Source organism: Prionailurus viverrinus, chromosome A1 (genome assembly GCF_022837055.1).
Source record: "Prionailurus viverrinus isolate Anna chromosome A1, UM_Priviv_1.0, whole genome shotgun sequence".
Classification (NCBI taxonomy): domain Eukaryota; kingdom Metazoa; phylum Chordata; class Mammalia; order Carnivora; family Felidae; genus Prionailurus; species Prionailurus viverrinus.
The window spans coordinates 25,143,254-25,157,087 of NC_062561.1; the positions used below are offsets into that span (position 1 = coordinate 25,143,254).

The 13,834-nt window shown below is 49.5% G+C and overlaps 1 non-coding gene across 1 annotated transcript; it reads right to left on the minus strand.

Moving 5' to 3' along the window:
- Nucleotides 1-3,377: 3,377 nt before the first annotated feature.
- Nucleotides 3,378-3,462, minus strand: TRNAR-UCG (transfer RNA arginine (anticodon UCG)). The gene has a single exon. It is a non-coding gene; the product is annotated as a tRNA-Arg (tRNA).
- Nucleotides 3,463-13,834: the final 10,372 nt, after the last annotated feature.

The window sequence follows — 13,834 nt, forward strand, 5'->3', positions numbered from 1 at the left end:
ACCACTCCTGAAATAATAGACGCTCTCATCCTCCTATAAAAGGTGGGGGAACAGACACAATGAGATTCATCAACTTGCCCAACATCAAAATCGGGTGAATGGAAGAGCCAACATTCCAACCTGGCCCCGCACCAGTAGCTTCCCCATCTCTCAGCAACGAAAGAGCCTTGCCGGACGGGAATGTACCCTACCGGGATCTGCATTTGCTCAAAGGGCCTCCGGTCTTTTGGGTTTGGTTCTGTTTTTCCCATCAGGCAAACCTGCTGCCTCCCGCTCCTGAAACTGCACATCCTGGCAGGAAGCCCCGCCCACCTGCTCTGCAGGCGCACCTCCAGCCGGGGGCGGGCGCTCCATTTCCCCCCCCTCCGGCCTCACCCCCACCCCACACACAACACAAAATGACAGGGGAAAGAAAAATATCCTTTGTGTGGCCTGGAAGACTTAGCCTGAGGCATTACTCCTGCTTCAGCACCAAGACAACAGAAATACGCGTTGATTACTGGGTACCTTTGTCAATGGATTTTTAATTTCACCTTATTTGTCATTTACTTTCTTAGGAAGAATTCTACAGTCTCCTTCTCTGTCCCGTGGGTGGATGTCTTGGGATCGCTCTCATGTCCCTCTTATTAATTTTACTTTTATGCTCTCTGAAAAGACATTTTTTTTCACTTTGTCATTCCTTGGGGCTTGCGGGCAGCCCAGAGCCTCAGTTAGCGCCCCGGTGGTATTAAAGGTGACACCTGAGTTCTGAGCCTCACCTGACCTCTGCCATGGCGTTTCTCCTCTCCTCACAGCCAAGCCTGGGAACACCTCCTCTTCCCTCTCTTTCCCCAAATCCACCCACAAAATCTGCTACTTTTGGGGGAAGACACAAGCGGGGAGACTTAACCTCCCAAGCCCGGTCTCGATCTGAGCGCAGAGGGGCAGCTTGGCTGAGATGAGTTCAACGTTCGTTCACTGCCTTTTTGTCAGACAGCTGTGGTGCTTTTCAAACAAAAACTTCAGCAGTTATTTTCCTGTCCTGAAAAAGAATTCAACTTCGTCAAATCCACATTGTGTTTTGTTCTCTCAATAGATAGGTCTGGGCAGTTTTGCCCCGGGCATTTCAAACTGAAGCCAATGCCATTTCATACCTAACTTCCTCAAAGATAGGAGACCCTCAGCCAATCGGATTGGGAGGCTTCACCGGCCTCCTGCCTGAAAGCACTTTCACCCAGGGGCCGGGACAGTGGGCGTGCTTTGCACTTCTCCTGTCTTGAGGGAGGAAAAGCAGAAGCCTCCTACCCCAGAATCTGTGAGAAATTCATTGCTCAACATGGAGAGCACCTCCTCTGTGCCAGGCATGTACTAGGTGCAGGGATAGAAAACAGACACTACCGTGGGTCTACAAAAGAAAGATATTATCCTTCTGTTTCCAGTTTCTAAGTTCAAAACCAGTGGATAGACATACTCAAGAGTGAGACAGGTGGAGATGAAAATATCAGCCTTAGCACTGGCAAAAGCCAGACTGGAGGGCACAGCGTAGATACGAAGGTTCCTATTACTTTCCACACGTGTCCGGCCCACCGCTGCAGAGCCGGACTACGGCAGCCTCCCCCAAAGGGTGGAGCGTGCCCCCCGGGGGGCTCACTGCCAGGCTGAGAGTGGGTAGGCATCCCCAGCTCCCCCACGGGGGCCAGACAGAGAGAGAAAGGAAGGGGAGAGCCCAGAGGACTCTGGGCTGGTTTACCGAGCACCCTGGTTCCCCATGCCCATTACCCCTCTCCAGAGAAGCAATGAGTGAGGATGGGAACGGGGCCAGGAAGGGTGCGCTGACTGGAGCCCCTCCACCTGCCAGCACGCGACAGGGAACTAGAGACGCCCCCTAAGGGACACATTCCCTCCCCTCACAGAGAGGGCGGCCCTGCGGTAGGGAGACCAGAGAGGAATTGTAAAAGAGTAAGTGCTTGGGGCGCCTGGGTGGCGCAGTCGGTTAAGCTTCCGACTTCAGCCAGGTCACGATCTCGCAGTCCGGGAGTTCGAGCCCCGCGTCGGGCTCTGGGCTGATGGCTCAGAGCCTGGAGCCTGTTTCCGATTCTGTGTCTCCCTCTCTCTCTGCCCCTCCCCCGTTCATGCTCTGTCTCTCTCTGTCCCAAAAATAAATAAAAAACGAAAAAAAAATTAAAAAAAAAAAAAAAAGAGTAAGTGCTTTCCAGAGCAGGTGGTCTCTGAGCTGAGGCCAGGACGAGCAGGGCCCTTGCCAGCTGGACGAGTGGCGGAAGGACCAGGGTACGCCAGGGCCCGGAGCCTGATAGAAAGAGGGTGACTGTGAGGCCAGGCAGACTTGCAGAAAGCCACCAAGGTGCACTTTGTCCCTCTGGCCCCTCAGGACCAGCTTCCTCCACCTCCATCTGGCTTGCAGTCAAGGACTAAGGAACTGAGCACGGGACCCTGAAGGCAGGTGCTCCGCGGGGCAAAGACTGGCGCCTGTCACAGGTGGCTGCTCAGCAAATATTTGCTCTTTGGACCCACATCACATCCCTCTGGCCGCCTGGAACAGGCCACTTTTCCTTCATGCCTCTTGCCATAACTGCAGAGACCCCACTCCGAGTCACCTTCTCACTTCCCTGAGCCCCTGTGATGATCCTTCCAGAACTGATGTTTGCACAAGCCCGAATGCTCTCGGAAGCACGGCTCTCTGTAAATACAGGGTTTTATTATTAGAAGATGATGAATTTTTAAAATGCCAATTCTGGCCTTTTCGCCGTGACAGAGTGTGACTCAAGTCTGCATACACTTGGCTCCTTCTTCGCCAGAAACCTCACGGGTCTCAGCTCCGCGCCGAGGACGTGACTTTGCGCAGCGGTCGAGGCTACGATGCCCAGGGGGGATCAGGGACATCCTGTGAATGATGGAGCCCACGCAGCCACCCAACTCCTGGAAATGCCCAGGAATATTCGTCCAGCGTGGCTTGTCAAGAAAAAGCAGAAAAATCTGTATTTTGTGTAAAATGTCCTGAATGTTAAATATTGGCCTCCAATTCAAAAGTTAAAAAAGAACACCATGAGGCCCTAACATGACACATCAGAGGGGCAGGTTCACTCTCCTCCCACTCCCCCTGCCAGCTGGCTTCTGATCTACGGCAACTTTGCCCTAATGTCCGGTTCAGCACTTGGACTGGATTGCTGGATGGAGAGCTATGGTCTCGAGGAAGTGAGCCTTGGCCACCCACGGGAGGGCAAGGTCTGTGCTGTGCATATTTTATTTTCTTTTTAGTTTTTTTAATTTTTATTTATTTTTGAGAGAGAGAGAGAGAGTGTGTAAGTGGGAGAGAGGCAGAGAGAGAGAGGGAGACACAGAATCCGAAGCAGGCTCCAGGCTCTGAGCTGTCAGCACAGAGCCCGACGTGGGGCTCGAACCCACGAACCGTGAGATCACCACCTGAGCCGAAGTCAGGCGCTCAACCGACTGAGCCACCCAGGCACCTCTGTGCATATTTTAAACTACTGCTTCTTAGCATTTTCAGCTTCACATAATTCTTCCTTTAATGTTTTCAGTCGTCGGGCTTGTCCCAATTCAGGCTTGTGCTCTACGGCGCGACTCTTCGCCAGACAGGAAGACTGTGGTTGAGACCACACACGGAGCCTGTGCAGTGCCACAGGTCTGGGGTCAAATCCCGACCCGTCACACTTCTTGGCCGTGTGATCTGGACAAATCACTGAACCTTTCTGGGCCTCGTGGGCAAATGAGGGATGGCTACCATCCGTATTTCAAAGGGCAACTATGAGAAATACTTGTAGGTAAAACACCGCGCACCTGTCCGGCAGAGTGAAACCCCCGCTACAGGATCTCCACGTCCTCAGTGCCTCTTGCTCCTAACGCACAACCCCAGGGCGTGCGGAAAGCCAGGTGGACGACCCTTGGAGAGCGAAAAGTAAAAGACCAGAATCAGCCGGCATTTGGGGCACATCCACAATGCTCAGCGGACTGCTGATCGAACCTAGAAACAATTTGCCACGTGCCTTACTGGCCTCTTTTACCGACGGGATCAAACACGCTTACGAAGCCAAAGTCTGGGGCATGGAGCCCCCATAACCGTCGGGCCCTGTGTGGGCATCAAGTGATTCCTTCTCTTGGGTGGAGACTGTTTCCTTTCTGCCTGCTGGGCTTGCACCAGAGAGCTTGACGGGACCCTTTCCCATGGCGCGCATTGTTCCGCCTCAGCTCACCGTTGTCTGCAGACATTAGAATGTACGCTGGCTGGACAGCGGGCAGACCATCATCTGGCTCATCCTTGGACCTCCTTCCTCCTCATCAACCTGCCCCGTGGCTGCCAAGTGGTCACGCGAAAACAAACAAACAAACAACAACAAAAAAACACCCCTCCAGAAACAAGAAGCTACTAATTGAAGCCTGGGCCAAGGTGCATTAACACCGTCATACCCACATTCTCTCCCAATCCCAATCTAGCCGTTGCCCACTGATAGTTTTCCTGTCCTTCTCCACTTGGAAGCTCTCCGTGATATCAATGATTGCCTCTAGTGTCAGATTATCATCTGTCTTCCTCATTACACTATAGATTCCTTGGGTGCCCATAAAACTTTCAACATGAAACTTTGGAAATCAGGGACTGTGAGGAATAGGAACTGGGTATTTATTTATTTGAGAGAGAGAGAGAGAGAGAGTGTGTGTGTATGTACGAACCAGAGAGAGGGGCAGAGGAGAGAGAGAGACTCTCAACCAAGCTCCACACTCCGGATGGAGGGCTCAATCCCACGCCCCCGGGATCATGATCGGAGCCAAACTCCAGACGCTCAACTGGCTGAGCCACCCAGGTGCCCCGAGAGACCGAGCTGCCTGTGTTGTAGATGTTCCTCAGCTCCTATAGAAATCCAGGAAAAAAAACCCAGAAGGTCTAAGACGGGAAAAGACCTTCGCGTTTGCCGCACGCCTGCACCAAGAGCCCAGAGAGCAGGGCCCGAACGTGCCGGGATGCCAGCGCCACTGAGTCAGGTCTGCTGGCAGTGACGGGCATTGGGCTGGCTCTTTCGGGGGTGGGGGGAGGGGGCAACAAGCTGACGTGGAGTCGGGGACTGGAGGCTGTGAACAGAACACCTGCTGGCCCTGGAACAAGAGCACCGCCGGGGCCGTCACCGCGGGGAGAAAAGCTGGGCGAGTGCTGGCCTTTTCCGTGGTACCTGAACAAACTGTAACGATTTTCAAGGTGTTTGTGGGACTCTAAAGTATGTTCTGGCTGATGACATCTTTCGAAGTGTAACGAATTGCACGGTTCTGTTGCTAGAGTGTGACTTTCTGGGTGTGTGCTATGGAGAGCTTCCGAGAACCAGTGATCTCACGTTCATGCATTCATTCATCAACCATGTGAGGCGCTGTGCTCCATAGTACAGGAATACTAAGAGGAGCTTAAAGTCAATGGGGAGGGGGGGGGGGGATGGGGAGGGGGGGACGCAATTTGGTCTTAAAGATTGAATAGGACTTTACCAGATAGACATGAGTTGGGGAGAGGAAGGCACAGGACTGAAAGTCAAACCCTGAAGATATGGAAAGATACGACAGAAGCACAAGGATCTTCAAAGTTCAGATAATGCAATTATTAATTTTAAAACATTTCAGATGGAGCACCTCATTCAGGCAGTTACACTTCCAACTTCGGCTCAGGTCATGATCTCTCGCTTTATGGGTGCGAGCCCCACGTCGGGCTCTGTGCTGACGGCTCAGGGCCTGGAGCCTGCTTCGGATTCCGTGTCTCCCTTGCTCTCTGCCCCTCCCCCATTCGCCCTCTGTCTCTCAAAAATAAATACGTGACACATTTTTTTAAAACATTTGAGATGATCTATAATTGGGCAGTATTTGAACAGAGTGCTTCTGGAGTAAATATCTTTTTTTTACTTCTAATTTATAATACAGTAGTTCTCGGCCAATGCTCAAAAAGTAATTGGAGTGATTTACAATGCGAAGTCTTTATTCTCAGCGTCAGAGAAGGTGTCATTATCAGATGTTCCAGCAGAAGATGTTGGCAGTCCAGCCACGGCCCTCACCATTCCTGCACTTAGCCATTTCCCACTGTCCCTTCTACGGTTCTGCTGGTGGGCTTTCAGCCAATGAAAGAAAACAGGGGATAAATCCCCTAACTTCCTCGGGTATGACAGCTCGGAGATGCATTTGACACTGTCTCCTGGAGTCCCCCAACAAGATTGACCCCCAACTGCCCACAACGGCATCTTGCTCATTAATGCCCTCTGTATTGGCCTCCTTCCCTTCTCTTCCTCACTTCTCCACTTACCTCCTGCGATCCCCTCAAACGTAACCTATCTGCATTCAAATCTTTGTCTCGGGGTCTGTTTCGGGAGGGACTCCCATGTTGCGGATTGAACTGTGTCTCCCCCGAATCGCATGCTGAAGTTCTGGTCTCTGCTCCCCCATCTCTGCACGCGACCTTTTTTGGAAATAGGATCTTTGCAAATGAAATCAAGTTACGCTGAGGTCATCCTGGATCAGGGTAGGGCCCTCATGACTGGCTCCTTACAAGAAGAGAAGAGTCACAGACACACACAGGGAGACGGCCGTGAGAAGACAGAGACAGAGACCGGAGCGATGCATGCGTGTGCCTGGGAACGCTAAGGATTGTCAGTAGTCATCAGAAACTACAAGAAATGCACACACAGGATTCTCTGAGGATTTCCCCCAAGGAACCAGTTCTGCCAACACCCCAAGTTTGGACTTCTGGTCTTGTGAACTATGAGAGAATAAATTCCTGTTCATTTAATACATCCGGTTTGTGGTCTTCTGTTAGAGCTCCCTAGGAAACTAATACACTGACCCATGATAAAAGTGAATGTTTCCTTCTTCTGGATTTTCTACGAGTCTGGGGCTCTCTGGCTATGTGCTTCAGAGTCTCTTACTGCAGGAATCCACGCTGTTCCTGGTCAGGGGGTCAGACTGTGATGTCAGGAGAGATCGGGCAGATAGGAATGGAAGAAAGGGATGAATGGACTCTTCTGAGTCCTCCTGGGTGATTACAGCCACTGAAAATAATAATGTGACCATATTTTACAACCAGAAAGATCTGGAAATGGCTGGTGCTTCTGCAACATTCGTGGATCTCCTCTACCCACTCACATAATCAAGCTTGCACAGCTTTTAAGTGCTAAGGTATATTGTTCCCCATCTTTAGGCGGATCACAGCACTAATTAAATACTGGCATAGGAGTCTGTACAACTTTGAACTTGCTTGTCACAAATTATACATTCCAAATCTTCTGGCTGTGTGCATTTCTATTCCATTTCTAGAAAGAAAAAGAAAGAGAGAAAGAAAGAAAGAAAGAAAGGAGAAGGAAGGAAGGAAAGAGAAGAACGAAAGAAAGAAAAAAGAAAGAAGGAAAGAGAAGAAGGAAGGAAGGAAATAAAGAGAAAGAAAAAAGGAAAGAAAGAAAGAAAAAAGAAAGAAGGAAGGAAAGAAAGAAGAAAGAAGGAAGGAAGGTGAAGAAAGAAAGAAAGAAAAAGAAAAAAAAAGAAGGAAGAAAGAAAGAAGAAGGAAGGAAGGAAAGAAAGAAAGAAAGAGAAAGAAAAAAGGAAAGAAAGAAAGAAAAAGAAAGAAGGAAGGAGAAAAGAAAGAAAGAAGGAAGGAAGGAAAGACAAGAAAAAGGAAAGAAAGAAAGAAAGAAGAAAGGAAGGAAAGGAAGAAGGAAGGAAGGAAGGAAAGAGAAGAAAGAAAGAAAGAGGGAAGAAAAGAAAGAAAGAAGAAGGAAGGAAGGAAGGAAAGAAAAAGAAGGAAGGAAAAAAGAAAGAAGGAAGGAAAGAAAGAGAAGAAAGAAAAAAGGAAAGAAAGAAAGAAAGAAAGAAAGGGAGGGAGGGAAGGAGGAAGGAAGAGCAAGTCACCGAGTCTCTTGAAAATTATCTCAATCTTTTATCAAAACCCAATTCCAGGTTTCAAACCTTCAAAGGTTTCTATCTTCTTTTATCCCCCTTTATTGAGCCAGCTGCCTCCTCCCTAACTTGCATGTCAGTCTTTTTCTGTAAGAAATAAATCTACCTCTAAGGGTTTGACCTTGAGCCTGGAAGACGGAGGAAACACAGAGGGAAATAAGTACATCCTGACAGAGAAGATGCAAACCCACTCCTGAGGCTCCGGGAGAAGGAGGGGGGAGCGCCTCGTGTGTTTTGGTACCACTGAGTTTTTCTCCCGGACTTTCGCCCCCAGGCCGGAGTCATCAGCTGGGTACCCAAAGCAAAACCCTGTGTGGGCCTGTGGCTGAAAGTGGCCACACCAATTTGGAAGTCTCTTTTAGAGATATGATCCTGCCATGCTGCAGACAAGGGTTGCCATGGTAACTCTCCAGGGGGCATTTTCAACCAGACAGAGACATTCCAACACTCAGAGACGGGTGGTTAAGAAAATCTATCGTGACATCGAGTTGGCGTTTTAATTTGAGGCAGAGTCAGAAACTCTGCCTGCAGCTCGGAGTGACCCTCTGAGCAGGAGAAGGCAAGTGATCAAAGTAATTTGTCATGGCTGTAATCAGACCCCCAAAGCGGGGAGGGCGCTGTCTGGAAGCCCTCTGGGGGAGGTCTCTCCACAAGAGTGAAGCCCAGCCAGCTATAGCCTCTGCAAGTACTGTTAAGAGCCCAAGTGGATGATGTTCTTCCCGGCCAGGGAGGCCAGCGTGGTCTTTCTTTTCCTGACTCGCTTACCCTCCCCGTCTCCCTCCCAGAAATCTTCCTGCCTTTCCAGGTTCTTTCTCTCTTGGCTGATCTGCCATATCGGATTTCGGATGCATTTGGCCATGGAGTTCAGTCCTAGCTGCGGGACCTTGTTCGCTCACCCCTCTGGGCCACAACTTCTGCGCCCGTAGTGGTGGACACTATTATAAACAGCGAATAGGGAGACATCTGTAAACGGCTTAACACAAAAGGAGCACAGAGCTACCCAACAAACGGCTCCTTCTCCTCTTACAACTTTTCCTTAGTCTTTGTGCGGAGAAGAGTGACTCTAAATTAGAGAAGAATATGTCCCTCTAGTTCTGTGGGTACTTGGCTAAGATAGACGAGTTCGATGGTTACTTTTCAGTTGGAGGAGGGACTTTCCTAGGATAAAGGCACAACATCCCAAGAAAGCTGGAAAGGGACAGGCAGAAATAACACTCAACAGGGGCACCGGGGTGGCCCTGTTGCTTGAGTGTCCGACACTTGATTTTGGCTCAGGTCGTGATCTCGAGGTTTGTGAGATTGAGCCCCTCACCGCCCCCCCCGCTCCCCCACCTCAGGCTTGCGCTGACCGCATGGAACCTGCTTGGGATTCTCTCTCTCCCTCTCTCTCTGCCCGTCACCTCCTCTCGCATGCAGACACGTGCGTGTGCTCGCTCTCAGAAAGAAATGAACTTAAAAAAATATATATATCACTGGACAAAATCTTGCTATGACCCTTTCTAGTGAGTCTGGGGCGCTGGGGGTGGGGGTAGGAGGAAGTGCAAGTGTCCCCAGTAACACAACAACGTGAATGCACCAGAGGCCACTGGACTGTATGCTTAAAAATGACGAAGCTGGCAAATTTCATGTCATGTGTATTTTTAACCATAATTTTAAAAAGATGTGTCACAAGTGATTTCCTGAGCGTTTTATTCCAGACTTTTTTTTTTTTTTTTTTTTTAAGCAATGCAATTAACGCATTAAGCTAAGGGGGAAAAAATCCATTTAGGTTGTTTTTTTTTTTTTTCTTTTTGTGGTTAATGACAGCAGTGGTATCCTTAATGCAGATGGATTCACAAAGAAAAAGGCACTGTAAACTTTGAAAAGCCAGTGAAAGAATGAAAAGTTATTAAATCCCCCAAATCACAAACCTCTTTTCTGATCCCTTTGAACTTGGATCTTAGGCTACCTTGAAAACACGGGGTTTGGGGCGCCTGGGTGGCGCAGTCGGTTAAGCGGCCGACTTCAGCCAGGTCACGATCTCGCGGTCCATGAGTTCGAGCCCCGCGTCGGGCTCTGGGCTGATAGCTCGGAGCCTGTTTCCGATTCTGTGTCTCCCTCTCTCTCTCTGCCCCTCGCCCGTTCATGCTCTGTCTCTCTGTCCCAAAAATAAATAAACGTTGAAAAAAAAAATTAAAAAAAAAAAAAAGAAGATAGAAAACACAGGGTTTGGTTTCCTTTCTGCGTCCATATTTCGCCCCCAAAGGTAAATTTAATCTGCGTGAAATTGCAGCCATTACCCAGCCGTGTGTCTGATGGGGTTGGCTTCTGTCGGGGCTGGAAAACATTCGAGGGCTTCTGGCTTCTCCTGCTACCCAGGCATCCACTCCAGGGAACGCAGCCACCTTCCCAAAGGAGGCGGAAAATTTCTGTCATAAAGGTGGCTCGAAGGGTGGCTGTATTAAATTACCCCTTAAAATGGCAGGTGCAGTAAATTATTTAATGAATCTTCCGCTGCAGCATTTGGGCTTTTGTTTTCTTCAAATTAAAAATGAAGGGGGGGGGGCGGGGTGGAAAAAGCAATTTCAGTGAGACGCTGCTCAATGTTTTTCAAGCCTGTGGAATTTCACTGACACCTCCACCCCCAGAAACAAGCATGTCAATCACAGACTCGGGAGCTGAGAGGGGACGAGCTTTCCAGAGCGGCTCGGACCCAAGGCGTGCGGACAGGCGCTGGCAGTCACCAAAGGGGTTTCTGCTGTTCTGGGAGCCAAAGAGGCCAGATGTTTGAGGCCACTCATGGGCGCGGAAAGGGACGGTGAACACTGACCCTGTGAGCAAGGGTGAGGCTGTTCCTTCCCCCGGGCTCAGCGGCTCCCTGGAAGGGGGTTGGAAAGAGCACTTCTCCGCGTCCTATGCGTGACGCCTCGTCCTTGTACCTTACCTGTGAGTTTTCACATCAGCCTCGGGCAGAAGGTACCCACAAGTAGAAAATGGCTCAGAGTGAGGGAGCAACTTACCGAAGTGGTGATTCCGCATGGCAGACTTTGGGACCGGGAGGACTCCAGAGCGCTCCCTCCTTCCATCAGACAAGAAGGTCCGTTCTGCAACCTGGGAGGAGGGGGTGTTCAGTTTAGGGAGGACGGTATGGGGCAGAAAGCAGCAAGGAGATGCAGTGCTGCTAAAAAAAAAAAAAAAAAAAAAAAAAGCAAGAACCCCATGAAGGCCAAGTTTGGGCGGGGGGAGGGGGGGCTTGAGTTTAGGGTGAGGCTTCCTGCTTGTGTTGAGTAATTAATTAATGGGGAGCCACTGAGGATGTATGAGAAAGGGAGTGCCCATGCCAGATCTTCAGGAGGTTCCTCCAGCCACAGTCTAGGGGGCAGACTCACATGGAAGGACTTCAGAAGGATGTCAGTGGTTTGGCGGTGAGTTGGCTTCAGGGTGTGGACTTTCTCTGTTTTCTTTTTTTTTTTTAATTTTTTTTTTAATGTTTATTTACTTTTGACAGGGAGAAAGGCAGAGCATGAGCAGGGGAGGGGAAGAGAGAGAGGGAGACACAGAATCCGAAGCAGGCTCCAGGCTCTGAGCTGTCAGCCCAGAGCCCGACACGGGGCTCGAACTCACGGACCGCGAGATCGTGACCTGAGCCCAAGTCGGACGCTCAACCGACTGAGCCACCCAGGCGCCCCAATGTTTTCTGAGCGGTTACACTTTCTCCCTTCTGCACACATCCCTCCGGAGAAGGAGGCAGCATAGCGAGCTGGTCACAAGCTCGGCCTCTTTTTTGCTGTGTGAGTTGGAGCAAAGTCCTTCCCTTCTCTGGGTTTACTTTCCTCTTCTAGAAAATGGGAAAAATAAGACGTGCTTCACAGGGCTGCCGTGAAAGATACAGGAGAATAAAGTTATTTAACACTTGGCAGCATGATACACATTTAATAACTGACTGCCGTTATTATCGCTCTTACGCATAGATAGCAGCCCTTTGCACTTTGGCAAGCAGGCCTGATCAGAATGGAAACTGTAAAGTAAGTGAAATTAACCTTTGGTCCTTTCCACCCCTTCCCCCCAGACCCCCAAGCTCCCAAAACTCATTTGGTGGCAAAATCGGACCTGAGGTCAAGGGAGCCTAGCAACAGACTTCATCTGAGTGTGAAACTCATCCAATGTTGCTGCTCAAGTTCCATGTGTGTGATGTGGGGGCCTAGGTGCCCAGGTGTTTGGTCAATCACTAGTCTCGAAGTTGCTGTGAAGGTAAATTTAATATGATTAATGCCGGCAATCAGCTGTTTTTTTCTATTTACTTATTTATTTATTTAATGTGTATCTATTTTTGAGAGAGAGAGAGAGTGGGGGAAGGGCAGAGAGAGGGGGCAGAGGATCCGAAGCAGGCTCTGCACTCACGGCAGAGAGCCTGAAGCGGGGCTCTCGAACTCATGAACCATGAGATCATGATCTGAGCCTAAAGTCAGATGCTTAACACACTGAGCCACCCAGACGCCCCGTTATTTTTAATTACTTATTTTAAATTTTTCTTTTTTTTTTTTTAATTTTGTTTTTGAGAGAGGGAATGAGAGAGCAAGAGAGAGAGACAGAATGTGAGCAGGGGAGGAGCAGAGAGAAAGAGGGAGACACAGAATCCGAAGCAGGCTCCGGGCTCTGAGCCATCAGCACAGAGCCCGATGCAGGGCCCAAACCCACAAACTGTGAGATCGCAACTAGAGCCGAAGTCAGGCGCTTAACCAACTGAGCCACCCTGGTGCCCCTAAGATTTTCATTTTAAGTAAACTCCATGCCACATGTGGGGCTCGAACTCACAACCCCGAGATCAAGAGTCATATGCTCTACCGACTGAGCCGGCCAGGCACCCCTCAGCCTACTTTAAATCAAGGAGATTGCAATCAATAATACGGGTGGGCCTCTGAACTGTTGTGCTCAGGCTGCCACAGTAAAAGACCACTGACCGGGGAGCTTCAGCAGCAGAAATTTATTTCTCAAGGCTCGAAACCCAAGATCGAGGGGTCAATAGGTTTGGTTTCTCCTGAGGCCTCTCTCCTTGGCTCGCAGATGGCCTCCCTCTTCCTGAGTCCTCACATGGCCTTTTCTCTGCGCATCCCTCCCTGGTGTTCCTTCCTTTTCCAATAAGGATGCCAGTCCGGTTGGATGAGGGCCCCAACCCTGTGACCTCATCTAATCTGAATTACGTCTTGAGAGATCCTATTTCCAAATACAGTTAGACCCTAAACAGAAGCATTCTGGGAGGACACAATTCAGTGCACGTCATTCTCCCCCAGTCAGTTGAAGGCCTTAAGAGGAAATATCGAGGATTCTCGAAGAAGATGGAATTTTGCCTCCAGACTACAACATAGCAATCCTGCCTCAGTTTCCAGCCTTCCATTCTGTGCTGCAAATTTTGGACTTACCAGCCCCTACAATCCCATAAACCAATTCCTTAAATCCAATCTCTTTATGTCTGTCTGTCTCGATCTACCTACCTACCTACCTACCTACCTATCTCACACGTATGCGGTATATAACTCAGGGTAGAATGGACTGGGGCTGAATGTGGGCCAATGTTGACTCTCCAGAGTAGCTCACTGAACAGAAGTCCTTAATCTGTAGGGCCTGTCTTTTGAAAGTGAGCCCCATTTGAGCCGGTGGAAACTCTTCTGTGTAATTTGCCTAGAAAACACATTTTCTCAGTCTTTGGTGATCAGTCCTTCCTGCCACTTTCTCTTGTCCGTGGGACTTCCAAATGATCTCAGTTGTAACTCCGAGCTACTAATTAAGTCCGTTAAACACAGTGAGTTTTCTGCCTCCAGCAGTGCTATAGAAATCGAGGGTTTTGCTGGTAAGTGACTAATCTGCCTGAATATATTAATTGTTGCGTGAACTGCTAGAGCTGTGAGAACAGTCTAAAAACATCCTAAGA